The following is a 25,778-nucleotide window of genomic DNA, read 5'->3' as shown; positions in this document are numbered from 1 at the left end:
TAAGGGAAAGATGGCCCAATTGCCTAACTGGACTGCCCACCCACCAAGCTAGACTAGAATTGTTGCTGCTGTTCTGCTGCTTTTAATGAAAATCAGTGTATTCTTTAATATTTGTTTTCAATTCCTTGATCTCTTTGGATAGGAAGATCAATAACAAGAAATGGCAAAGGGAAAAAGAGAAGGGGCTGTGCTGGGGACAAGTGGATAGTAGGGCCTGGTTCACTATTCCATCATTCAAGCCCTTTTCTTTCTGCCCTCTTGTGACTAGGGGAATTCCTGCTAGGGAATTTTTTTTTTGCCATGGTATGTAGGGATTGAACCAGGGTTGCAGTGGTGAAAGAGCAAAGTCCTAACCACTAGACCACCAGGCAACTCCCAGGAATATTCTTAAAATATAGATTCTAGGACTCTAGACCTACTGACTAAAAATGCCTACATTTGAGGCACATTTTTCTAGCTTCCCAAGAGATTACAATGCAGAAATCCTACAGACTTGCGCTGAGAATCCAATGAGATTAAGTGCTAGATACCATTTTTGCCACCTGCAGATTAGTATGCAGAAAAAGTCAATGGTTAAAGAAAATCAAATAAATGGAAACAATGTCCAGAGTGAAGCAAAGAAAAAAACAAGTGGTCCAGAAGGAGGGAAAAGACAGAACAGCTACCAGAGAAATTTCCATGTAATAAGAGGCTCAGCTTTATGTCTGGAATTTATGTGATTCCCAGAAGTCTTACATGAGTCAAATCGAGTGGGTTTCTGTTCCTTCAACCAATTCACATTTTAAAATTTTTTATTTATTTATTTTTTATTTTTTGTTTTTCAGGGCCGCACCTGCGGCACATGGAAGTTTCTAAGCTAGGGGTTGAATTGGAGCTGCACCTGCCTGCCTATGCCACAACCACAGCAACATAGGATCTGAGCCACATCCGTGACTTACACCACAGCTCAAGGCAAAGCCAGATCCTTGAGCCACTGAACAAGGCCAGGGATCAACCCCACATCCTCATGGACACTAGTCAGGCTTGTTACCATTGAGCCACAATGGGAACTTCCTCTCCTTTTCAAATGGTAAGCATTTTCACTGTCCCAGAGAGATCCCTAATCAAAGAAAACGCAGAGCAAATCTCAAAGAGATCAAGCTTTAAGACAAGTCTACACTACTGAAGGGCCAGTCATGGATATAGACAGTTTGCTCTTTTTCTTGAACCAAAGTTATAAGGATGATCAAAACAGAAATGCAGAGAAATGTAGATCAACAAGAAAGAAAGATGACAGTATTTGTATCACTGTTCGGCTCAAATTGCATGCTCAGGAAATTCGATCAACCAATACTAAATAGAAATATAGATGAGAAAGAAGGAAAAAAGAAGAATTTCCCAAGACAAGTCACCTCTCTTAGAATATCTGCAGGACACAGCTAAGCACACAGTCTACACTCAGTTTGCAAGTGGGATCCAGATGCAAAGACACATCCAGTTTATACTTTTGCTCCTAGGATTCTTTCTTCAGTCTAAATTATTTAAAAGATTAGATGGAGAAGTGGTTACACAACCAGAACCACTACTGTGTACAGAGACCAGACAGAACTTTTGTATAAATTTAAAACAGTGCCTCCTAGAAAAAGGAAGCTCCAGGAGTACACTCTTGGGCTGGATTTCAGCCCCACTGCAGCACCTCAGCCAAGTACCCTTAAGCACTGCAGAATCTGCACAACCACACAGGACAGACTGGGCAGTTAGGTGAACTGTGCTTAAAAAGCATAAAACACATGTTTTGTTGTTTTCTCAGCATCTTTCCCCAATTTTTAGTCTATGGTATCTCCATTTCCTGCATGAAACCACACCTGCCCTATTCTATGAGGTTCTGGCAGGCCTAGTAATCACAATCCCCCATGCTCCAGACCATATAAGACAAGTGCCAGGAGCAGGCCTGAGCCCTTCCCTAGAATTTCCCATATGTGCTGGCTTACTATTTCCTGAGTACCTACTAGATTAACAAAAGAGCCGCTATTCCCATTTCAAGGATTTCATCCTGTGGCAGGGAGGAAAGACAACATCAGGTGAGCAAATAAATAGGTGTGATAAAGGCAGTGAAGGAAAACAGCTGACATAGGACGGAGTGAACGGTTGACGGGGCTACGTGAAAGGGGAGATCTGGAAGGGTATTTTCTCACTTCCCTTTGGGATGAAATCATTCTGAAGCTGTCACTAGGTCTTCCTCCTCAAAAAGCTCCCTCCTCCACCACCATCCCCTCTAACACTTGGAGGAAAGCTCTATGTTTGAAGAGGACCCACAGAAACAGAGAATCAGAGCTAGAAGATGATGAGGTTCTGACAGAATGAGAATGTCTGTCTCATACATTGAAAGCACATTCCACCCCTGTTCCTCCCAATTACATGGGCCGCTACATTTCCATTGCTTAATCTTGGTCTGAGTAATGTTTCTGTCCTAACAGCTGTTTTTCAAATAATGCAGTTTGGAAGTACTAGGAATTACCCAGCTACAAGTGCACGCCATGGACCGCACTGACCATTCTGCACAGAGGAAAATGCATTCATTTTTACTTATCTTTCAGTTTATCCAGTTAAAAAGTGATCAGTTACTCTAACGTTTGCATACTGACAAAGTCTACCATCCTCCTTAAAGACTCCTTAAACTTTACCTTTAAAGAAGTCACTTAGAAGCTAGTTGCATAATGGATTACAATCAAAACAGTTTGTGGTTGATTTTAAATGGGTAAGGTACACATATGCCATTACATACAAAATCAGTTGCTCCATTGTTATTCACCTATGGATGAGTTAAACACAAGGAAAAAATTTAAATGTAAGTGAATAGAATTGTGCAATGTTTTCCCCAACTTTAAGGTGCTTTAATTTTTCTTGGGTCCTCCTTACAGTTTCTAGTTCCTTTTAAAAATAATCTGAGTTACTATTGATAGCCATTCTTAATTCCTTCAGTATTTTCATTACCTCCTTTTGAACCTGGTGTCTATTAGAGTGCAGATGGACTCATCGACACAGAGAAGGGGGAGGGGGAAGGGAGGGGGATGGACTGGGAGTTTGGAGTTAGTAGATGCAAACAATTACATTTAGAATGGATAAGAAATGAGGTCCTGCTGTATAGAACAGAGAGCTATCCAATCTCTCAGGATAGACCACGATGGAAGATAATATAAGAAAAGGAATATATATATATGTATGACTGGGCCACTTTGCTTACTGCAGAAATTGGCACGGCATCATAAATCGACTATGCTTTAATAGAAAAAGTAATTAAAAATAAAATTTTAAAAGATTTAAAAAAATTTTTAAAGATGGTTTAAGTTAAAGAATGACAGTTCCCATTGTGGCTCAGCGGGTTAAGAATCCAACATAGTCTGTGAAAGTGCAGGTTTGATCTCTGGCCAGCCTCAGTGGGTTAAGGATCTAGGGTTGCTGCAAACAGCAGTGTAGGTTGCAGGTGCGGCTTCAATCCCGAGTTGCTATGGCTGTGGCATAGGCCCACAGCTGCAGCTCCAATTCGAACCCTAGCAGGAGAACTTCCATATGCCATGGGTGTGGCCATAAAAAGAAAAAATAAAGAAGGCCAGTGGAGATAGCTGCAGGTCACTCTTTAGCTACCTAGTAGGTTATATTAATCTAGTAACAACATAGCCAAGAAGAAACAGTGTCTTTAAAATTTTACTATGGTGGTTTACATTTAAACTGTCAATTCTATTTGTAAGTTAGAAAGCAACCAATCTCCAGGAAAAAAGAATCCACACTTTATTCACTAATGGCAAATGTCTGCACAAAACAGAAGTTAAAAAAAAAAAAAGCATCTGCAGCAGGTATTATAAGTACAGTGGTTAAAACTGCAGTTTGGGACTTTTTTTCCAAATTACTTCATATGGAAAATGTATTTATCTATAATGCTCATGTCATATCAATAAGTATCAGACATGATTCAAAAATTCCTAGACTGAGTGGCTATATCAAATGTTACCTAGCCATTTTGTTCCAAAGATTCTCTAGGTGTTATATGCAGCCAAGAGAGAGACAACTCTATCTGAATGCCTGAGATATTGTTACCCAAAGGACAGTCTATGATGCAGCGGTACTGGCACCACCTGGGCGCTTATTAGAAATGCAGGCTCTCAGGTCCCACCCACACCCCAACCTACTCCATAAACACTTGCACTCTGAACAGCATCTCCAAGCAAATGATGGAAGTTTGAGAGCATGTCCACGAACATTCAAAAAAGAATATAATTTACACTCATAAGACTAAAAACTGGACTTTCAAATGTGAACAAGGACACAAGTACCGGTGAGACATACAGCATCACTAGTCCAAGTGTAAACTGTACAACCACTTTGGAACACAACTTGGTGTTATCTGCTAAAATCGAAGACAACACATGCTTCCATTCTAGCAATTTCGCACCTAAATACACACCCTGACGTAACTCTTGCTCTGTATACCAGAAGACACATAAAATGGAGTTCCCATTGTGGTGCAGCAGAAATGAATCCGACTAAGAACCATGAGGGTGCAGGTTCGATCCCTGGCCTTGCTCAGTGGGTGAAGGATCCGGCGTTGCCATGAGCTGTGGTGTAGGTCACAGACACGGCTTGGATCTGGCGTTGCTGTGGCTGTGGCGTAAGCCGGCAGCTGTAGCTCCGATTAGATTCCTAGCCTGAGAACCTCCATATGCTGTGGGTGTGGCCTTAAAAAAAGAAAAAAAAAAAAGAGGACATATGAAAGAATAGTCTTAGCAACAGATTTACATGCCAGCAAAAAAAAAAAAAAAAAAAACTGGAATTAACTCAAGGAAAAAAGATAAATTGTGGGATATTCACACAATGGAATATATGAAGAAGGGTATGATAAGCAAGCACAAATTTCCAGAGAATGGTTACACTGGAGGAAGTGGAACCAAAGCACACAGGGGGCTCCAAAGGTAGTGGTTATATTTTTTAAGCTTGGTAAATAGATACCTGTTTATTACCAGGTTTGTGTGTGTGTGTTTTGTTTTGTTTTATATTTTTGCTGCACCCACAGCCTGCAGAAGTTCCTGGGCCAGGGATGGAAACCAAGCCACAGCAGTAACCCAAGTCATAGCGGTGACAATGCTGAGTCCTTAATCACTAGGCCACCAAGGAAATCTATTATTGTTCTTTAAACGTTTTCATTACTTTACACGAGTGCTTCAATATGAATCATATGGTGATAGATTTTATTACTGCCAATTATTGCTCCTCTCCTATACAAGGATTATATTATCTCTACCTGTTGCCAGGTTACTGGCAGGGACTGTGGGAGGATTACACTTCCTCATCTCCACCCACATCGAGTTTGGCCACGTGACTCACAATGGCCAATACAATGAGAGCAGCAGCAACATCTACAAACTTTCAGCTAGGGCTTCTCCCTCTGTCATAAGAGTGGCATGTCCCAGGCAAATGGTGCCTCTTCAGGCTGGGTCCTGGGACAAAGATAATGTGCAGAGCTAGGGCAGATGAACAGCAGCAATCCACAGGCAACAGGTAACGGGAGAGAGAAATAAAGCTGTGCTGCTGAAAGCCACAGAGAATGTGGAATTGTCTAGCACAGCATGATCTACGAAAGCTAACCCCAAAAAGCATGTATTTGAAAGAGGAATCTGACCTACACATTCCCATCTATTTTAGCCTAAGACAGTTTCTCTGATATATTGAGCACTTAAGAGTTCTGCCTACGGTTCAAGAGTCGTGAAACAGTGGTGTCCAAACTTTTAGATCTCAGGAGCCAGCCAAATTTCACCCCAAATTTTACCAAGTTAAAGATGATCTTTCCTTTAAAAATAAGTGTTCATTTTAACACCAAAAATGTACAAAGGGCAAAATCTCATACTAAAAACCTTTCCATTGAACACATTTAGAATTATGAAGGACTCACTCCATCTTCCCTGTGAAAGCTTTGTCACGGGCCAGCATTAATCTATAACCATGTCAGGGAACCACAGACTTAAAGGAAAATAAACTAATACCAGGCAATCCTGATGAATGTTTTATTACCAAAATAAACAAACAAAAAAAACCTTAATGGTAAAATTGCTTATTTTTAAAAGCTAAGAAAAAAAAGTGGAGTTCCCATCATGGCACAGCGGAAATAAATCTGACTAGGAACCATGAGGTTTTGGGTTCAATCCCTGGCCTTGCTCAGTGGGTTAGGGATCTGGAGTTGCTGTGGCTGTGGTGTAGGCCGGCAGCTACAGCTCCGATTAGACCCCTAGCCTGGGAACCTCCATATGTGCGGGTGTGGCCCTAAAAAGGACAAAAGATACACACACACACACACACACAAAAGTGTATTGTAGGTATGTTGAGTAATTTAACCAGTATCTCAGAGAAAATCTGCCCGTTGTGCTGGAAGAGGCATTCTGTTTCATTGCAAAGATTAAATAATACACTTGAAAAATTAAGCAGAACTGTGAGTTGGCAGGCTTAAGTCACGCCTCATTATTAAGAAAGGTGATAAATGCAAGTTTAATACTTCATTATCTCCATGAACAACAACAAAAAGACTATCACATTTAGTAAAAAAATTTCAAAACTCTTTATCAAGGGGAATTTTATATTTATATACACACACATAAAACCACAGCACTACACCCACATACACACACACACACAATGACCTAGAAGTCAAGTCATATTATGGTTATAATGGATTCTTAGTTTAGTCACTCTGAAAGTGTGCGTTCTGTTTCTTTCATTTCCTCTTTGAGTATATGTCTTCTTTGCTTTTGTTGTTAAGATGTAGAAAGTTACCAAACAGTATGTATTATATGGTCAATTAAATCAGCTTTCAGAGAGAGGTCATGCCAGACAAACTAGACTTTAACTGATATTTACAAATCATTTTCTTATGTTTTAAAAAATATTGGTACGTTCTTTTAACTAATACCCAGCAAGTACTTGTTTAACTGTATAGCAGGCTCATAAAGAAGGCTTATGTCTATTTAATTTGCTTTTTGCAGCACTCGAACAGCAGGCTGACTTTATGGCTGCTCAATTTTTTCTTCTACTGTTTTCACTTAAAGAATGAAACCTGTGTAAACTTAAACACTCCCCAATTTCAATGATTAATTCTTTCCATTTAAGCAAAAACTATTTTTAAGTTTCAGTAGCCTTTTAGCTATCAGTTTCATCATCCGAACTTCTCAGCTTCTCCATTTCTTATCCCAAACTCCCTTTTCCTGAAGAATTTACCATTAAATCACTCTTCTCAGCACATATTCCAAACAGCTCTTAACTAAACATCCTTTGGTTTTCTCATGTTCACGCTGACACCACTTTCTGATGTCCTGCCATGATCTCACTGCCAAACCCTTCTCCCTTGAGAATGCATCAGAACCCACAAGGACACCCCAGTCCCATTTATGGCGATCACAGACCCTGACGACTACATCATACTGAAGAACTCTCTTCCCCATTTAAGCTAGCCCTGCAGCTACAACGAAAATCATGTCTCATTTTTAACCTTTGCCTTCATTTTTCTCATCTACAGGGCTCTCCACACTTATTTTTGGTTCCTAATTGTTTCGTACTGACTCACTGCTAGATTTCCTAAACCGACTAGATTATTCTCTCTGATTCTTCTCTAACATTCCTTTATTCCATCAAATTTTGTTTATTCAGTATTCCTACTTCCATACTTTCTAGCAATTGTTCCTAATGGCCAGGAACTTTCACCTTATTCAAAAGGTCACAAGAAATTCTCCCACCCCCAAAGAAATCTACCCAAATTAATGTATGATTAAAGGTACAGAGAAGGAAAAATATTCAAAATTAAATACCCCAAACAGCCAATATCCTATCATGTACAGATTAAATAAAAATTTTAGGAGCTCCTGCTATGGCACAATGAGACTGATGGCATCTCTGCAGCACCAAGATGCAGATTTGATCCCCAGCCCAATACAGTAGTTTGTTAAAGGACCCAGAGTTGCTGCAGCTGTGGTATAAGTTGCAACTGTAGCTCAGATCTGATCCCTGGCCCAGGAACTCCATATGCTGCAGGGTGGCAAAAAAAAAAAAAAAAAAAAAAAGAGGAAGAAGAAATTTTTAGGAAATTCCTACTGTGGCACAGTGGAAACGGATCCACATTGTCTCTGTGGCCACTCCAGTCACTGCTGAGCCATGGATTTGATCTCCAGCCCAGCACAGTGGGTTACGAATCTGGCACTGCAGCAGCTACAACTCAAATTCACTCCCTGGCCCAGCAAACTTTCATGTGCTGCAGATGTGGTATGGTCAAAAAAATAATAATAACTTTTAAAAATCAAAGGTATCCTTTTGGTCTCCCACTGCCAATTCTCACATGGCAAAGATAACATCTTATGTTTCATGTGATATTTAATATATCACTTGACCCTCATAATTAAAAATCAATATGGCATCTAATAGAAATCTCCAGAATTCCAAATGTACTACTATTGCTTACCAGAGGTATAATTCATGGTATATAGTTAAGAATGTATAGCTAGAAAAAAAAAATGTATGACCCTCTTCTGTCATTTCCTGTAGCTAACCAAGGAAAAGGAACGATTCCAAGGTAGCGATGCTAAAGAACAAAGGTGAGCCCCGTCAGTACCTATGCCACTAACTCCATAAGGTGTGAGTCTCAAACTGATCCAAACAACTGAATAACAGTAATATTAGTAATATACATACTTTGCCCCACAAATTTTTTTTTTGTCTTTTTGCCTTTTCTAGGGCCACTCCTGCGGCATATGGAGGTTCCCAGGCTTGGGGTCGAATCGGAGCTGTTGCCGCCGGCCTACACCACAGCCACAGCCATGCAGGATCCGAGCCGCGTCTGCAACCTACACCATAGCTCACGGCAACGCTGGATCCTTAACCCACTGAGCAAGGCCAGGAATCGAACCTGCAACCCCATGGTTCCTAGTCGGATTCGTTAACCACGGGAACTCCTGTCCCACAATGTTTATCACTCACTGTTCAGCTCATATAAAAATACTTAGAAATGGAAATATAAAAAACATTATCTCGGGAGTTCCCATCATGGCCCAGCAAAATCCAATCTGACAAGGATCCATGAGGGCACAGGTTCGATCACTGCCCTCGCTCAGTGGGTTAAGGATCCCGCACTGCCATGAGCTGTGGTGTAGGTCGCAGACACAGTGGCTGGGATCCCGAGTTGCTATGGCTGTGGCATAGGCCAGTAGCTACAGCTCCGACTGGACCCCTAGCCTGGGAACCTCCATATGCCACAGGTGCGACCCTAAAAAGACAAAAATAAAAATTAAATAAATAAATAAATAACACTATCTCACAAACACTGTCCTCCCTGATAAAAAGGCTTACCTCTAAAGTGGAATGAAGGTATCTTCCCCCTATCCAACCTGTTTGTTGGTTTTGGCTGAAATGCAGAGTTAGCGCCTAAAAAAAATCTTGATTTCTTTGACTTAAATTAGAAACTGTCACTTAAACTGAATTCAAGCATTCCACACAAGTTTCACTTAGATAATAAGCAGTGATGTCAAATTTTCTTGATTTGGTGGCCCTGATATTCTCTAATACACACAAAAGCTTGAGAATCACGGGCATGGTTCAGCCACTGATATCAAAAGCTAGCTGATTCCACAAAACAATCACTTCTAAGACTGCCCACTGATGGAAAAGAGGAACACCATAAACCTGATCAATCCTAAAGTTTCTACATGCCTGAAAGACAGCTAAACATTTGTAAAGAATTTGTTCAAGCCCAGAGGAATAACCAGTGGGGACAGAAAATCTTCTGTTTAATAAATGCTCAATACATCTCAAATAATTTCTCTTTTTTTCTTTTTACATCCACATCTGTGGCATATGGAAGCTCACATCAGAGCTGCAGCTTTGGCCTATGCCATAGCCATGGCAACACCAGATCCAAGACACATTTGCGACCTATGCCACAGCTTGCCGCAATGCCAGATCCTTATCCAACAGTGCAAGGCCAGGGATCGAACCCGCACCCTCACAGACACTATGTTGGGTTCTTAACCTGCTGAGCCACAGGGGGAACACTCATCAAATAATTTTTCAAAGGAAACCAGACCCAGACAACTGATTTTGTTTTCCAAATCACAACCCTTAACCTCACTTAAAAAAATAATAAATTTTTAAAAGATGCTTCATTTGGAAGAATGAAACATCAAAGCCAAGTCTGTGAACCAACTAAAACAAAATCCACAGTTAAGCCATTCCTGCTTATTGAGAAAATGTTGACAGAATAAATACAGTGTGTTCCAAAGAACTAAGTGTATTGCATCAACAAAGTACAGTTCATTCTACCAAGTGCCATCAGTTATATGTTTAGTCCCCATCAAAGCAACTGAAAAGTGGGGAAAAAATCAATCATTTAACTAGATATTCTAATTAAATTATAGTAATGCATAATTTTAATAGTACGGGTAGTAAACAATTACCAGAAATATCACTTAGTACTGTACTGTTTGAAACAATTCAGGGAATGGCTGGATAGCAAAGGAGCTGAATCAGAGAATTCTGTTTTAAAGCTGAGAAACTGCTCGTAAACAACAAAAAAGTGTATTTCTCCCACTCTAAAACATTTCTTACATGTCTCTTACTCCAAAAAACACTACGAAACACTTAGAGACTCACTCTTGCAATTAACTTGGCAATTGACATTAATTTCCCGCAGACTAATGCCCAGAACATCACCACCTCATTAGTCATCCCTATAAGTCACATGGAACTTTATTCAGAAATTATAGCTACAGGGAGTTCCCTGGTAGTCAGGTGGTTAGGATTCAGCACTTTCACTGCTGCAGCAAGGGTTCAATTCCCTGGTCGGGGAACTGAGATCCCACAAAGCTGCTGTATGCCCCAGCCAATAAATAAATAATGTTACTTTAAAAAAAAAGAAATTACAGTTACAGGAAGCCTTGCTACTGAAAATTGGTATTTTTATTTTCTTTAATAAAGACTGAGCCATTGTTTTACTTCTGTGCCAAGAAAACTTACAGCTACAAGTGAAACTCAAATCTAAGACCAATTTATTCATCTTAATGTTATACTCCTAGTTTTATTTTCTCTGTTACTAGTTTTATAACTTTTTTCTTAAGCCAATATTTCTTGTAGGTACAGTTTTTTATAAAATACAACATCTTTGTGTAAAAGATAGTGTACATGAGAATAAAATATAAATAATACATTCTCTTACTGATTTTCTCTGGCGCTTATAAATCTGAAACACCTAAATTTAGAAACTGGAGTTCATCAGCATTTCAAATGAGGAGAAATTACTATTCAGAACTCACCAAAAAAGTACACTTTCCTACTTTTAGCCTTAATACATCTTTATACTTTTAGAGAGAATTCAATTTTAAAAACTCAATGCACTTCTGGGACCAACTTCATTTACTTAATTTAATCTACTTTTCATCTAATTAAACTGAACTGAAAAGAAAAGCTTCCAGAATTGTAAAGTACAGAAAGGATGCCCATGTGTCAAAGCAAAAAAAACACCTTCTAAGAAAAGGGAAAGGGAAAAATTATCTGCCACATGTAAGGTTAGCATTTTTCTTCTACATCTGAAGATCAAGAGTGTTCCATAATTTCCATGGCCATCCCATTCCAGGTATTTACTCCAAGCACTTCTATTTATCCAGGGGCCCTGCTCTTTCCCCATCTCTGGGGGTGAAGCCCGCAGCACACTATGCCCTGGTGAGCAGGCCACACGAAATCACTTTACCTTCCACGCGGTGATGACAGAGGACAGCTCCCACACTGAGCGAGGTCTTCCTCGGATGGTGGCGAATATCACCTTCCCTCACTGGGACACCTTCCCAACGGCACCCCCCAGGGAGATGAGGGCTATTGGTCACCTTCCCCACACTGTGCTCTGCCTCGGTACTGCCGCCTGGCACACAGAGCTGTGGAGTCAGCCAAGTGCACAAACTCACTGCAAGAGGCTCTGTGCAGATCAGGTGAAGGACAGGTACACAGGGTTAGGTTACTCAACCAGCTTGGCATCAAACTGAAACAATGGCCTAACTCTTTGTATCTTTACTCTCTGCAGTGGAGTCTCTCTTCTACCTTTTGGTCAGGGTTGTATACTTTTTTATTCAAATACCAGTTTAAGGAGAAAAAAAAAGCCCTTTTCCCTAAGGGCTCTAAGTCCAACCTGAAGTTCAAACTGAAACCTCCCTCAAAGCTATTCCAAAACAACTTAGTTCCCATTGAATGGTCTTTGCTCATAAAAATATTCTGACTACCTTTCTTTCCTAGCTCATTTGAAATAGTACTTCTAATGTCCACTGGCATAAAGTGGCTACAGCTCCGATTCGACCCCTACCCTGGGAATCTCCATATGCCGCAGGAGTGGCCCTAGAAAAGGCAAAAGGACAAAAAAAAAAAAAATTAATAGATACAAACTACTATACACAAAATAGATAAACCAAAAGGATTTACTCTATAGCACAGGGAACTATATTCAATCTCTTATAATAACCTATAATGTAAAATAACCTGAAAATAATCTGTAACTAAAAAATTATAAAACATTAAATTATTTTTTTGCTCTCCTTTGGTGCCCTGTTGCTAATGCTCAAACCACATGCTTAGCTTGTCTATTAAGCACTGCCCCTAGGGACTGAAAAAGAATAGGTTTTGCTCTAAGGAATAATATGAGCTTAAACTCAGATGATAAAATCTACACAATCAAAATCCCAGACTTGAGGAGTTCTCCTGCGGCACAGTGGGTTGAGGATCTGGCATTGTCCCTGTAGCAGCTTGGGTTCCTGCTGTGGCTCAGGTTCCATCCCTGGCCCGGAACTTCTGCATGCTGTGGGTGTGGCCAAAAAAAAAAAAAAAAATCCCAGACTTGAGTAAACAGATTTCAGTCGAACACATTTTGAAACAGAGAATACTGATGTCTATTCAAAGTTGTATTATTTATGTGGAATCACAAATATTTTATGACATGTTTGAAACTGTACAAAGCTTACTGATATATTTGATATGCTTTCATTAGATGAATAGATTGATATTATGATTTGCAATGACTGATTTTATAGGGGAATTTAAAGTGACTTATTCAGGAAATCTTCACACTTCAATTAAAAGAGACGATTCACTTCCAAAAAATTAAATGTGAAGAAGTGTCAACACACTAACAATACTGACAGCAGTTAAAAGGTTGGGCTCCAAAGTCAAAATGCTTTGGCTTAAATTCTGACATTCACTAGCTATGGGACTTATGCCTCTATACCTCAGTTTCCTCGTGAAAAAAATTTCTCCTTCACTGGGTTATTTGTGATTAAATGACTTAATACATACAACGTGCTTAGAACAGTATATTGAGCCTTCGATAAATATTTGCTAATTATTCTCATTATTCATTATTATTATCCATTTTTATAAAAGGCTCAAAACCTAATTTTCCATCTCTTTCTCCCCTTAACAAAGAATACACTAGTCCATATAATCACAAAAATGTTATATACATCACTGTATTAAACCCCTAGCTTGTAATTTTGAGATCAATTATATTGGAAAGTTCATTATATTTTTCTGTAAGAAAAGGAACTGAAGTTTAATATTTATATTTTATACAAGGTACTCATTTTACTTTTACTAACGCTGCCAACATGCTTTAAAGTATTGCCTATCCATAAAGACCGGTATGTACACAGACCAAACGGTACCTTTATAAGCTGAACAACAGAGGTCTTCAGGAAACCACAATGTTTTAAAAGGAAAAAAGAAAATGAAAGCTGGAATAGGAAGTAGATCTAATACTGTTGTTAAATGTAAATATCATGCCTACTTATTTTTTTTACTTTTAAAAAGATATCTTGGAAATACCATTGTGGTTCATTGGTAACAAACCCAACAAATATCCACAAGGACACAGGTTCGATCCCTGGCCCCTATCAGTGGGTTAAAGATCCCACGTTGCCATGAGCTGTGGTGTAGGTCGAAGACATGGCTTGGATCTGGCATTGCTGTGGCTGTGGTGTGGGCTGGAGCTGTAGCTCTGAGTCAACCCCTACCCTGGGAACCTCCATATGCCATAGGTGCGGCCCTAAAAAGACAAAAATAAACAAAAAATACCTCAACAACATTTTTACAATTTACAAATAAAAGAGACTATCTTAAACCACTATCATAGGGTTTAACTGGACTAAAGAACTAAGTCTACTCAAACAGAATGTGAAATATTACAAAGACAGAATATATCATGAATTCATACCTGGAGTTATTCTGAAACTTCATATCCAGCAATGACAGACAAGAGTTTTCTGACTTTTCTTTTTTAAAGAGAACTACAATGTTACCATAAAAATTCTTTACTGTTTGTTTTATAAAAGAGGAAAGTAGAAGATAAAATAAAGAAAATAGAGCAAGCTTTGGCCTCTGGGCCTACCTATTAATTTTGCTGGCTTGCTTGCTTTTTTTCTTTTTTTGTCTTCTTAGGGTTACACCCGTAGCATATGGAGTTTCCCAGGCTAGGGACTGAAACAGAGCTGGAGCTGTCGGTCTATACCACAGCCACAGCAATGCCAGATCCAAGTCTTATCTGCAAACTACACCATAGCTCACAGTAAGGCCGGATCCTTAACCCACTGTGTGAGGCCAGGGATAGAACTCGAGTTCTCATTATACTAGTCAGGTTCGTTACCATTGAGCCACCAGGGGAATTCCAATTTTGCTTTCTTGATCACAGATATAACATTCTCCTAGGTTAAGTCCTAGGGGAATACACTGGACAATAATGAAAAAGATTTATTTCCCTACTAACTGTTCCTTTGGCCCTATTACTTTCCTATATTGGTTATTCTTACCTTACCAGGAATGTGAATAGCTTATCAAAAAGCCACTCTGAGACTAAAGAAAAACACTTCTTCAAAGGACTAGAGTCTAATCCCTTAAGTCCTCCAAAATACTTTAAATAAAAACTTAAACCCAAAAGAAAAAGAAAGGAGAACAATCACCCATTCCATAAAGCATCAAAGCCACTTATAGCAAAGAGACTTCATTTGTATATATTTATATAATCCTTTCTAAACACCTAGGAGATAGACAAGGTCATACACTAAAGTTTAGGAAACTGTGTCTCAGAGAAGTTAAGTAATATGACCAAGTTATAAAATCAGTAAGATAAAGACACAGGACTCAAATTCATGATTTTCTGACCAACCAGCTAATGATAAAAAAGAAACTTGAGGCATTCTCTGTACACCAGTGTGAGCAGCCATGGAGATAAGGATAATAGGACCAAGGTCCTTCCAGTGCCCTCTCCCAATGCCATTCAACACTGGAATCCAGTAAGTTGGAGTCATTTTTGAACACAACTGATGCTCAAGAACGCAAACAGCTCCTTCCCAAGTCTCACCCCCTAATCCACAGGTGAATTATCTTCTGCATTAATAAATATAAATATATGAGTAAATATTTACTGAAGACCCAGATATGTAACCATACCACTAACTGCCCTTTTTATAAATGCCATATAAGAGAGTGCAGAAGGAAGAGCCCACTTACATTGTTCGTATCTGCCCTTCAAAAAATCTTTCTTTTCTTTTTTGGCCATGCCCACAGCATGTGGAAGTTCTCAAGCCAGGGATCAAACCCGCATCACAGCAGTGACAATGCTGGATCCTTAACCTACTGAAGCACACGGGAACTCCACTATCTGCCCTTCAAGTGCTCATACTTTATAATACATAACTGCACTTAATTACATGAAGGTCACCCTTCAGCAGCCTATGAGCTTTTCATACAAAATTCTGCATATCCTCCGCTCAGAATTAGTCAAAATGTGGGTGGTGTCCGTTAAACACATCTTGAAAGAAGTCAACAAAATGATGATGAGCTGAGTCTTAAAGAACAAGACTTAGAGAGATAGGGAAAAAGAAGAGGAACTGCATTCTAGCAAGGTGGCTGGTAACCAGCAGAAAACTGCTGAGGAAATGAAAAGGCAGGTCTGAGTAGAAGATGCACGCCGCTGAGCAGCAAAACAGCAAACTGGGGGAGATCTGGAATTCCTAACTGAGGGGGTTAGGATTTCAGTTTCTAAATTGGGCAGACTTTTTAAATTTCTGGGTTTTTTTGTTTGTTTGTTTGTTTGTTTTTTGCTTTCTAGGGCCGTATTTGTGGCATATGTAAGTTCCCAGGCCAGGGGTCCAATAGGAGCCACAGCCGCCAGCCTAAGCGACAGCCAGAGCAACACAGGATCTAAGCTGTGTCTGCAACCTACACCACAGTTCACGGCAGCATGGGATCCTTAACCCACTGAGAAAGGCCAGGGATTGAATCCGCGTCATCATGGATACTAGTCAGGTTCTTTACCACTGGGCCACAAAGGGAGCTCCTATTTTCACTATTTAAATCCCGCATATTTTTAAGTTATTTGAACTTTTGTTTTATTGAGCACTTTTTAATTTAAAAAGTAATAAGAAACCATTGCTCTAAAAAAGCACTTTTAATGGTTAAATTTCTTCAAGTGGATTGCCACATTTTAATGAATCATTTCCTTACAGCGGGATATTTTTTTGACTAAATTACATCGTAATGAAAATGAACATCTTTGAGTGAGCATAAGACTTTCCCATATTTAGAATGATTTCCTTAGGATAAATTTACACACATTAACGATTTCAATTTAAGCTCTATAATGCACGGCTTCAAATAGGACTCTGTAGAACATGAAAATATAAAATCCAATAAGTATTTTTTAAAAGGCATCCTAGAGCAGCAAAATTTGACTCTAGCATTCATGTTTAAGATATATAAAATTTAATTTACAAAACTAATTAGCAAAGTTTCCACATCTCAAAAATGTATTAAAGAGAAATTTGAAACAGAACTTCAAGTCTCTCTACCTTTCATGAATTTTTCATCACTTCTCTTGCGGCTTATCAAAACCATACACTGAAAGAATTTTCCTTCACAGTTGGGTTTCACAATCTAATTCTGTGAAGTCACAGTACTGTGACAGTATAATCATTCTCTGGCAACAAACTGACATCATTAAATTCTTATTTGCAAGTTCTATGGGGTATGTGCATGTTCTATTTTTACTTCTGCTAAGACCAAAGTTATTTTCTGTTGCCTCTCCATTAAGCTTGTATGATCGATACATTTTAACCTAATTTCTTCTCTTTGTCCCCAGCCATTTTTATAAAACTACCTTTTGGTGAGTGCTCAGAGAATGCCTATTTGTTCAAACAAAATACAAATGGTTGCTGGGTTGCCTCTTCCTATAAGTCACCTGTTACTGCTCTGTACTCCTTGGAAGGAGAAACGCCAAAGTCAGAAAGTTCGTAGTTCTTTTTCTTTCTCTACTACTGCTTTAATATAACATAAGCGTACTTTTGGTTAAAGTATCTTTTAAACAAGCAAATGGAGTTCTATCACTACCACGTCCAAGTGGGAAAAAGAAATTTCTAATAAAGCCACCTTCTTTTTCCAAAAGCAAATATTGCTAGAAACATCAAGGTCATTTCCACTACTATGTAATGTTCTAATATTAAAGGTATTAGACTCTATCAGCAAGGATTTTCTTAGTCCCTACTGGGTACCAGGCACCATGCTAAATGCCAGAGGTTTAATGTGAACAAGACAGAAGCAAGGTCTGCTCACACAGATCTTTCCCTCTTAGGATGAAGAAACTTTGGCAAACCACAAATCTTTATAAAAAAAGAAGCTCCAGTACCAAAAATAGTAGAAATATTCTTTAAAAGAAAGAGCCTGAAACCAGATTTTGGAAAACTTGTAATCCTGGGCCAAGGAATGTGAACTTTACATTCCAATAGAGAAAAACTAGGTATTCAAAGGGATCCTTAGAAAATACCAATCTTATCAAGGTCTGATTAAAATTTTTCAATGGCTTCTCATTTCTTCTAAGATAAATCTAAAGCCGTTAAAAAGGTTAACTAGGAGTTCCTGATGTGGCACAGTGGGTTAAGAATCTGACTGCAGTGGCTCGGGCTGCTGCCAAGGTGCAGGTTCAATCCCTGGCCGGTGTAGTGGGTTAAACGTATCCAGCATTGCCTCATCTGTGGCATAGGTCACAACTGTGGCTCGTATTCAATTCCTCACCTGAAAACTTCCATATGCCACAGGTGGAGCCATAAACTTAAAAAAAAATTAACTAAAGTTTGTATCATCAATCTCACCAACCAAAGATCTTTGGCTGTGGTCATACTGCACTTTTTCCATTTCCTCTACTGTAGGGATTTTCAAGCTTTATACATCACACTCTATTAATAAAGCATCCATGTGCGACACACTTATTTTCTATTTTCTTTCTTTATAAAAACATGCAGATCACAGCCACTACATTGATTTTACAATCTTCTGGTAGGTGCCTAGGTGCCTGCAATTTGAAAAATACCATTTTAGTACATACTACACCCTCTCTCTCACTTCTTGGCTTTTCTGCATGTTCTTTTTGCCTTAAACACTCTTGCCCATCCTCACTCTTCCCTTCCCTTTTCCTGGCTACTTCCTATTCTCCTTTGCGACCTTAGCTTCTAAACCTCACTTCCCTGACCCTCTCAGATTAGCTCCCCCTCCTCTGTGGTCCTGAAGTACTCCATGCTTCCTAACATATCAGCTTTATCGAACTTGTACGTGTACTCTTTGTCTTTCTAGGCTAAAAACTCCGTGACCGCCAAGACCCATTTTTGTTCACTGCTGAATCCTGAGAGCCTAGCCCAGTGTCTGTTAAATATTAGGCATCTGATCAATGTTTGAGGAGTAAAACAAGGAAACGGACCTGAATAAACAACATACTTAACCACACAATGAAATGAGCACCCACTTAAAAAGTGGTCAGAGGTTTAGCTATCTCCAAGGGAAATATACGCTCAGTTACAATTTTATAAATGGTGATTAAGTTCCTAAGCCAGCCTACAAAACACTAGCACCCATGACACGCTTCACTGAGGAGAGGACGGCTGCCTAGTTCCCTCTCTGCAAAGCCAACAGAACTGTCACTCCTCTAAGGAGGAGAAAACAGGACTGAAGGACACTTTGCTTCCTACCCGATCAGTTTCTCCCAACAGCAAAGGGACTTATATAACAGCTAAGAGTAAAGGTCAATATTCCAGACAGGCTCCACCCCTGAGTTCTCACCGGCTCCCCTAGACCTGTATGCCTTTGAAAAGAGAACGTTTTTCAGTCCAATTCCTCTAAGGTAATCTCCCTGGGACAAGACGTACTCTCTCTACAGGGGAGAGTTGCAGTGTTTTAGGTGCCATAGAAACATCTGGGTAGATAAGAAGGAACAGAGTAAGCGTGGCTCTAAGCTAAATTCTCCAATCCCGCTTTACCAGAAGTGAAAATTAAACTCATCTGGCTTCTTAAATCTGATCTCAATTTGCAGAATCTGGAGAAAGAAGACATATAATCAGCACACTAAAAATCTCCAACAGGAGCAGCAGTAACCCCATAATGATTTCTGGGTCTGAGGAGAAGAGGCGCACAGAGGAACAAGGTGGGGCAAAAGGGAAGAGGAATGGAATGAAAGAGAGGAAGGTTTCATCTACTTTTCCTATTTCAATTTTTTCTTGGGCAAAAATGTCTAAATTAATTGAATCTATATCCTACAACTTTCCTTCCAAATTGTTTCTCATCCTTGTGTTACTTTCCTCATCTTCCAGACCCCTCGCACTGCCCAAAGATCTCCATTTTCAACATCTACACTTTCAGAAACAGAGCTCTTTTCCCCAAACCTCCAAAATGTCCCGTGATCCCATACCACCAACCTCTCCTATCCCTCCTCTAGTCAGAACTCCCACTTCCTCAGTGCAGGTGATTGGGAGGAAAGCAACATGAGTAAATCCATTCACATTAAAGGAAATATCCAGCTGACAGTCCTAGCCTTTGAATCCTACCAGAGATACATCTATTTTTTATTTTATACACACACACACACATATTTTTAAGCTATGGAAATCTAACTACAGTAACTTCAGAGAAAAGATGAGGGATGATTAAAAGTCCACCATAAAGGAGGCAGGTCTGCTCTGACCAGTGTTTCCCAGGAATCATGGCCCCAAAGTTGTTCCCACATTTTCCCCAACAGTCAGCATTTAAGTGATGCTAAAAACCCCAGAGAGCTTTGGCAAAAAAACCAACTTGGAAAAGCATTTGTAGCTACAGGCTATTCATACATCCACTGGGTAAGACAATGACAATATTAGGTTAGATAGGTTTTATTTTCATTATGTTTGATAAATCATTCCATTAGTCAAAACAAAAACATATGCTCAGGTTATATACTGCAATTGTTGCCTCATTCTACTAAAGAGGTCAGTGAGGCATAAAAGGGTTAAATAACATTTCCATCATTTAAAGTTTAGTAGTTGAAAAGCAGGGCTGGACTGCTCTTCACACACTTTGAATCAGTTGTACATTCATTAATTCCACTTGGAGATCTTTAATTTTATTTTCCATAATGTTTCTGAAATGTGGTGGTATAATCTGAACAGCCACATTACAGTAATAGAAAAATGAGCTTGAATTACTGGGAGGCAAGCATCATGCCTTTTTCAGGAGTTTTTTGTATGAAAGACCTGAGGCTGATGCTACATTTGTGTGCACTCAGAAATCAACTACAAAGTAGGCAGAGCAGCATTCATTCAGCTGCAAGTAGCTCTTAACTTCAGCTCCATGAAAAATATTTATTTGCCACCCAAATATGAATAATAAAGACTATACAAACTTAGGCTAATAAGAGCTCCCACTTTGCCTGAGAAGTATACGAAATGTTAATTGAGTAATTGGAGTTTGCTTTTTTTATTAGTTTGCTTAGCTATCCACCAAAATAAATTATCTGTAATTAAAGCAATCACTGGGACTTTTCAAACCAGGCATAGGATATATGAAAATGCTGTGTGTGGTCTCTCTTGGCTCTGGTCATGAACGCACTTTTTGTGGCTTTCCTCAAAATACCAGAAAGGGTAAATGGGCAGTAAGAGGCCCAATAATTGACAGTTAGTGTATCCTGAAAGACTTAAATGGCACTTATTCACTTCCCCAAACCAGAAGCATTATACTGATTGGTAACAGGTTGGTTGGCTTTTTCAGTCAGGGCTAGCCCCCCAAACCTAGAATTTTTTCCTGAAAATGAACAATACAATTCAACAATAAAAGATGAATAACCCAATTAAATTTTGGCCAAAGATCTTAATAGACATTTGCCCAAAGATGATATCCGAATGGCCCATAAACGCATGAAACGATGCTCAACACGACTAGTCATAAAGGAAACGCAAATCAATACTACATCACACCCACTAGAATATCTATAATAAAAGTTACCCAACAGTCAGTAACAAGTGTTGGTGAGGACATGGAGAAATTGGAACCTTCATACCCTGTTGATGAGAATGTAAAATGATACAGCTACTTTGGAAAAGTTTCACAGTTTCTGAAAAAGGTAAATATATAGACCCAAATGAATGGAAATCATATGCCCACATAAAAACCTTCACACAAATGTTCGAAGCAGCATTACGGCCAAAAAGCGGAAACATTCTTAATGTCCACTAACTGAAAAATGGATAAACAAAAAATGTGATATTGTGGTACATCAATACATTGGAATACTACCCAACCATAAAAAAGCAGAAATACTGATACACGCTACACATGGATATGAACCTTGAAAACAGGCTATATGAAGGAAGCCAGACACTAAAAGCCACATATTGTGTAATTCCATTTATACGAAATTTCCAGAATAGGCAAATCCATAGAAACAGAAAGGAGGTCAGTGGTTGCCAAGGGATGGGATAAGGAGGGAATGGGGAGTGACGGCTTAAGGGGTACAGAGTTTTATTTGGGGGAGATGAAAAAGTTCTGCATAATGGTGATAGTTGGACAACTTGGTGAAAATACTAAAGGTCGCCCTTTAAACAGATGAATTTCATGGTATGTGAAGCATACCTCAATTTTTAAAAAATTTGTTCATGTAGAGAAAGAGATAGCATATACATGTACTCTACCTACATATGTATTACGTACATGTATGTAATCTCTTTATAAATAAACGTTTTGGGGGTTGGTTATTTCCTGAAATATACTTCACACACACAAATAAAGGAATGGTGGCACAGAGTGACTCGGAGCAATTGTGAGCCCTGGAGCCATGGATCTGGGGTGCGCCCCAGCCTGCCTCAGCGTCTCCATGGGTACTCACCTTCCACCCATCACTCAGCCACCCCCCGCTGCCTGGTCCAGTGTCAGGGCCAAGGACGACCCACGGCCGCTGCCCGACTCCGCCGCGGGCGCCCAGGGCCAGCCCGCCCTCCTGCCCGCGCTGGGGCCGCCGCGCCGCGGGGCTCGGGCTCTGCCCACGGGCCGGGAGGGAACCCAGCGGCTCTGGCGGGCCCAGCCGCTCAGTCGCTCCCCTCGCCCCCGCGTCCCCACGCCCCGGTCCCCGGGTCCCCAGCCCGGCCCCGACGCACCTCCCTCTGGTACCTGGGATGCGCCCGAAGCCGGCGCGGCGGCCAAAGCCGAGACTTTCCCTCCATTAACACCTGCCCCCGAGCGCGGTGAGAGGCGAGGGGACCCTGCCTCCTCAGACGCGAACAAGGCACGCGGGTCGGAGGATGGAAGAGGCATTCACCTAGGCCCCGAGGCGGCGGCGGCGGCAGCGGCTGCCCGGCCCCCGGCTCCTTCGTCTCGCTTGCCTCCTCGCGCCGTCGCGGCCGCGCGCTTGACAGCCGGGGAGCCGGCGCCCGTGGCCCGCGGGCTCCCCGCTGCCCGCCCTGCCCCGCCCCGCCCCCGCGCGGCCGCCCCGCGCACGCGCAACCATCTCCGCGGAGGGGGAAGCGAGCGCCTGATGATGTGGCCGCGGGGGCGGCAACCGGGAGCGCCAGCGCCGCCCTTCCCGGACCCTTCGCGGCACCCTGACCGAAGCCCGCCCGGAACCCTGTTGAGCAGAGCCGGGGGGGGGAATTTTCAGGGGAGCCAACTGAGCAGAGCAGGGCTGTGGCCTTCCTTTTTTGCCAGCCCACACCATCCCCTCTGACCCCGGCAGATCCACATCTCTGGCTGCTCCTAGGACCAAACCCCCAAATCCGTGACTCATGATTTCTGTTCTCAAACTGTTGTCTGTTGGCTAAGAGGTGAGCATGCTGAACCCTAACCACTAGACCTCAAGGGCCGGATTTGATGTAGGTCCCCATTCCTTGTCTCTTTGGAGATAAATTCAGCGAAGAGACTGAGAGTAGTGAGGCAAATGAGGTGTTTTATTAAGGGAGAAGATGGGCTAGGGAGTTGGAGGGGGCGGGAGACCAACAGAAAGAGAGCACCATGTCCAAATCACTTGAATGGGGGCAGTCCTTCTGGGCTTTCTCTGGCCAATCACCTTGCTTTGCCTGACCTTGAATCCATATTTGGCCTGACTCAGGGCCCTACCCTACGTTCACGCCTATCTTTTAGCCAGTATGGATCCTAGCTCAAGGGTCTCTGGGAAGTTGACAGGCTGCATTATGGCCTAGTGCCCACCTCCCTTCTTAGACCCCCTGAGGAACCTTTTTGCACATGTGTAGTTCAGGAGGTCTCCTTTACCTCGACAATGAGAAATATTTTATCTTTTATCCAAGAAGGATGCAGCTCCTGCCGTAATTTTTATCGTGAAGTATCTGTCCTCAGGGGACAGATTCCAGTTGCTCCGCCTGGGACCTATCTCCTGCCTCAAGACCAGGGGCCTCCTGTTGGGCTGGCTTCACAGACCAGGGTTTAAACTGTGTATGCCTTTCTTCAGAGCAGCACAGAATGGGCCATGGAGAGGAGAGAAGCCCCCCAAGGGGATGAGATTTAGGGCAGCTCCTGGCAGTGTTCAAGCAAAGTGCATGGGACCTGTGGAAGTGGCTGGAAGGCCAGACTTTTCAAGATTGCCCATGCTTATTTTTAAATCTAGGTAAAAGTGAGCCAAAGTTTGCAATGTGAAGCTGAGAACTCATTTATTTTATTTAACAGCTGTCTTTGGAGCATCTTTTGCAGGTGATTCCAGTAATGGGCAGTACTCCAGTGGTATTCCACTAACCAAAACAAAGGTTTTCATCCTCAGGCTCTTCTCCTAAGAGAGAGACTATCATTTTAAAAATTATGCACCAGAAGTTCCCACTGTGGCACAGTGGATTAATGGTTAATGATCTGGCTTGTCTCTGTGGTGATGCCAGTTCAGTCCTTGGACCAGTGCGAAAGGTTAATGATCCAGCGATGCCACAGCCATGGCACTGGTCATAGCTGTGGTTCGGATTCACTCCCTGGCCTGGGAACTTCCATATGCCTCGGGTGCAGCCAAAAAAGGACAAAAAAAAAAGAAAAAGATTTCTGCACAAACCTCCATATATAGGAAACCCTCTACAGGTTTTGAAAACTCTACCAGCATTTTTTTCTGAAAGATGATGATTTCCAGTGCCCTGGATTTCATTAGTCGGCATGTGGCAACCTTCTACTCATGCAGTGCCCTTCATTCTGTATGCTGCAACCTAGAGTATTTAGATATTTTAAGCTTCAAGTTGGAATTCATATTTAAGTTAAATTTGAATCCTGAGAATAACTCAAGGTGGAAGCTGGTGAAGTGACACCCTCTTCTGAAAAATTAGGTGCCAACATGTGCTGGCAACAATGATCACTTTGATTTTTCATCTTCTGCCTGACAGCTGGCAAATTCAAATGTGAAGCAAGTGACTTAGAATTGAGGATATGTAGTAATCACTGTTGTGATGATTGCTCGAAAAAAGCCTGGGAGTTATGAAAATGTGTAACAAAGGGACTTGCCTGTTCTAAAGGATAAGAAAGATCTCTTTGAGGAAATGATATTTAATCGGAGCCTGGAAAAATAAAGAAGAGTAGTCCTGACAACAAAGGGAAGGGGGTGGGGTAAGGAGTGTGCCCTTGAAGCTGCAGAAACTGCAGGTTTGAAAGCCCTTTGGTGGGAAGGGGTTCCACCTGTGGAGGCCTTGGGACAGGGCCCCTGTGGCTGGGATGAGGTGGCTAGCTCTGCGGGAGAGGAAGGTGGGCGCCTTGAGGGCCATGATGAAAGCTTTGGACTTATTCCTAAAGACAAAAAAAAAAAAAAACCACTGAAGAGTTGGAAAGGGTCCATCTGGACATGATCAGAATCCGTATTTGTAAAAGACATTTCCGGCTGCAGTGTGGAGCAGGAATGAGAACTGAGCTATAAAGGAAGTGCGAAGACCAGCTTACAGGCAATGGAGATTAGGAGATGGTGGATCAAAGAAATAGAACAGGGTTAGAACTGCAAGGACATGGAGTCCCCACTGTGGTCCAGTGGGTTAAGAACGCAACACAGTGTCCACAAGGATGCAGGTTTGATCCCTGGCCTTGCTCAGTGGGTTAAGGATCTGGCATTGCCGCAAGCTGCGGTGTAGGTTGCAGATGTGGCTGAGATCCCACATTGCTGTGGCTGTGGCATAAGCTGGCAGCTACAGCTCCCATTCGACCCCTAGTTGGGGAACTTCCAAATGCCAAAGGTGCAGCCCTAAAAAGAAAAATAACCAAGAAAAAAAAAAACTGTAAAGACTTGATCTTTGCAAGTGGAAGGTGAAGAAAAGTGTCCAAAACTGACTGACCCCCAGGTTTCTAGCTTGAGCTTATCCTACTCCCTAAGGGGGGGAAACCCAGGGGAGGAAGTCTGAGGGACTATTTTGAGTTTCTTTACGTGTGTTGAGTTTGACGTCTCTCTATGAGACATATCTGGGAAGATGCTCCATATATATATGGAAAATAAA

At 41.2% G+C, this 25,778-nt stretch overlaps 1 protein-coding gene across 3 annotated transcripts in view; it reads right to left on the bottom strand.

The window, feature by feature from the left end:
* SLC41A2 (solute carrier family 41 member 2) overlaps positions 1-22,752 on the bottom strand; it is a 128,430-nt gene extending 105,678 nt beyond the window's left edge. Inside the window, exon 1 of one of the 3 annotated variants that reach the window (XM_047788127.1) lies at positions 22,492-22,752. The gene's annotated coding sequence lies outside the window, so the exon portion shown is untranslated. Of the gene's footprint in view, positions 1-22,478 lie in introns of all 3 variants that reach the window. The other 2 variants (XM_047788126.1, XM_047788125.1) reach the window with 2 other exon arrangements.
* Between the last annotated feature and the right edge of the window lie 3,026 nt (positions 22,753-25,778).

Source organism: Phacochoerus africanus, chromosome 7, assembly GCF_016906955.1.
Source record: "Phacochoerus africanus isolate WHEZ1 chromosome 7, ROS_Pafr_v1, whole genome shotgun sequence".
NCBI classification, from domain to species: Eukaryota; Metazoa; Chordata; class Mammalia; order Artiodactyla; family Suidae; genus Phacochoerus; species Phacochoerus africanus.
Note: the sequence above shows the minus strand (reverse complement) of the source record. Positions and strands in the feature narration are given on the sequence as shown.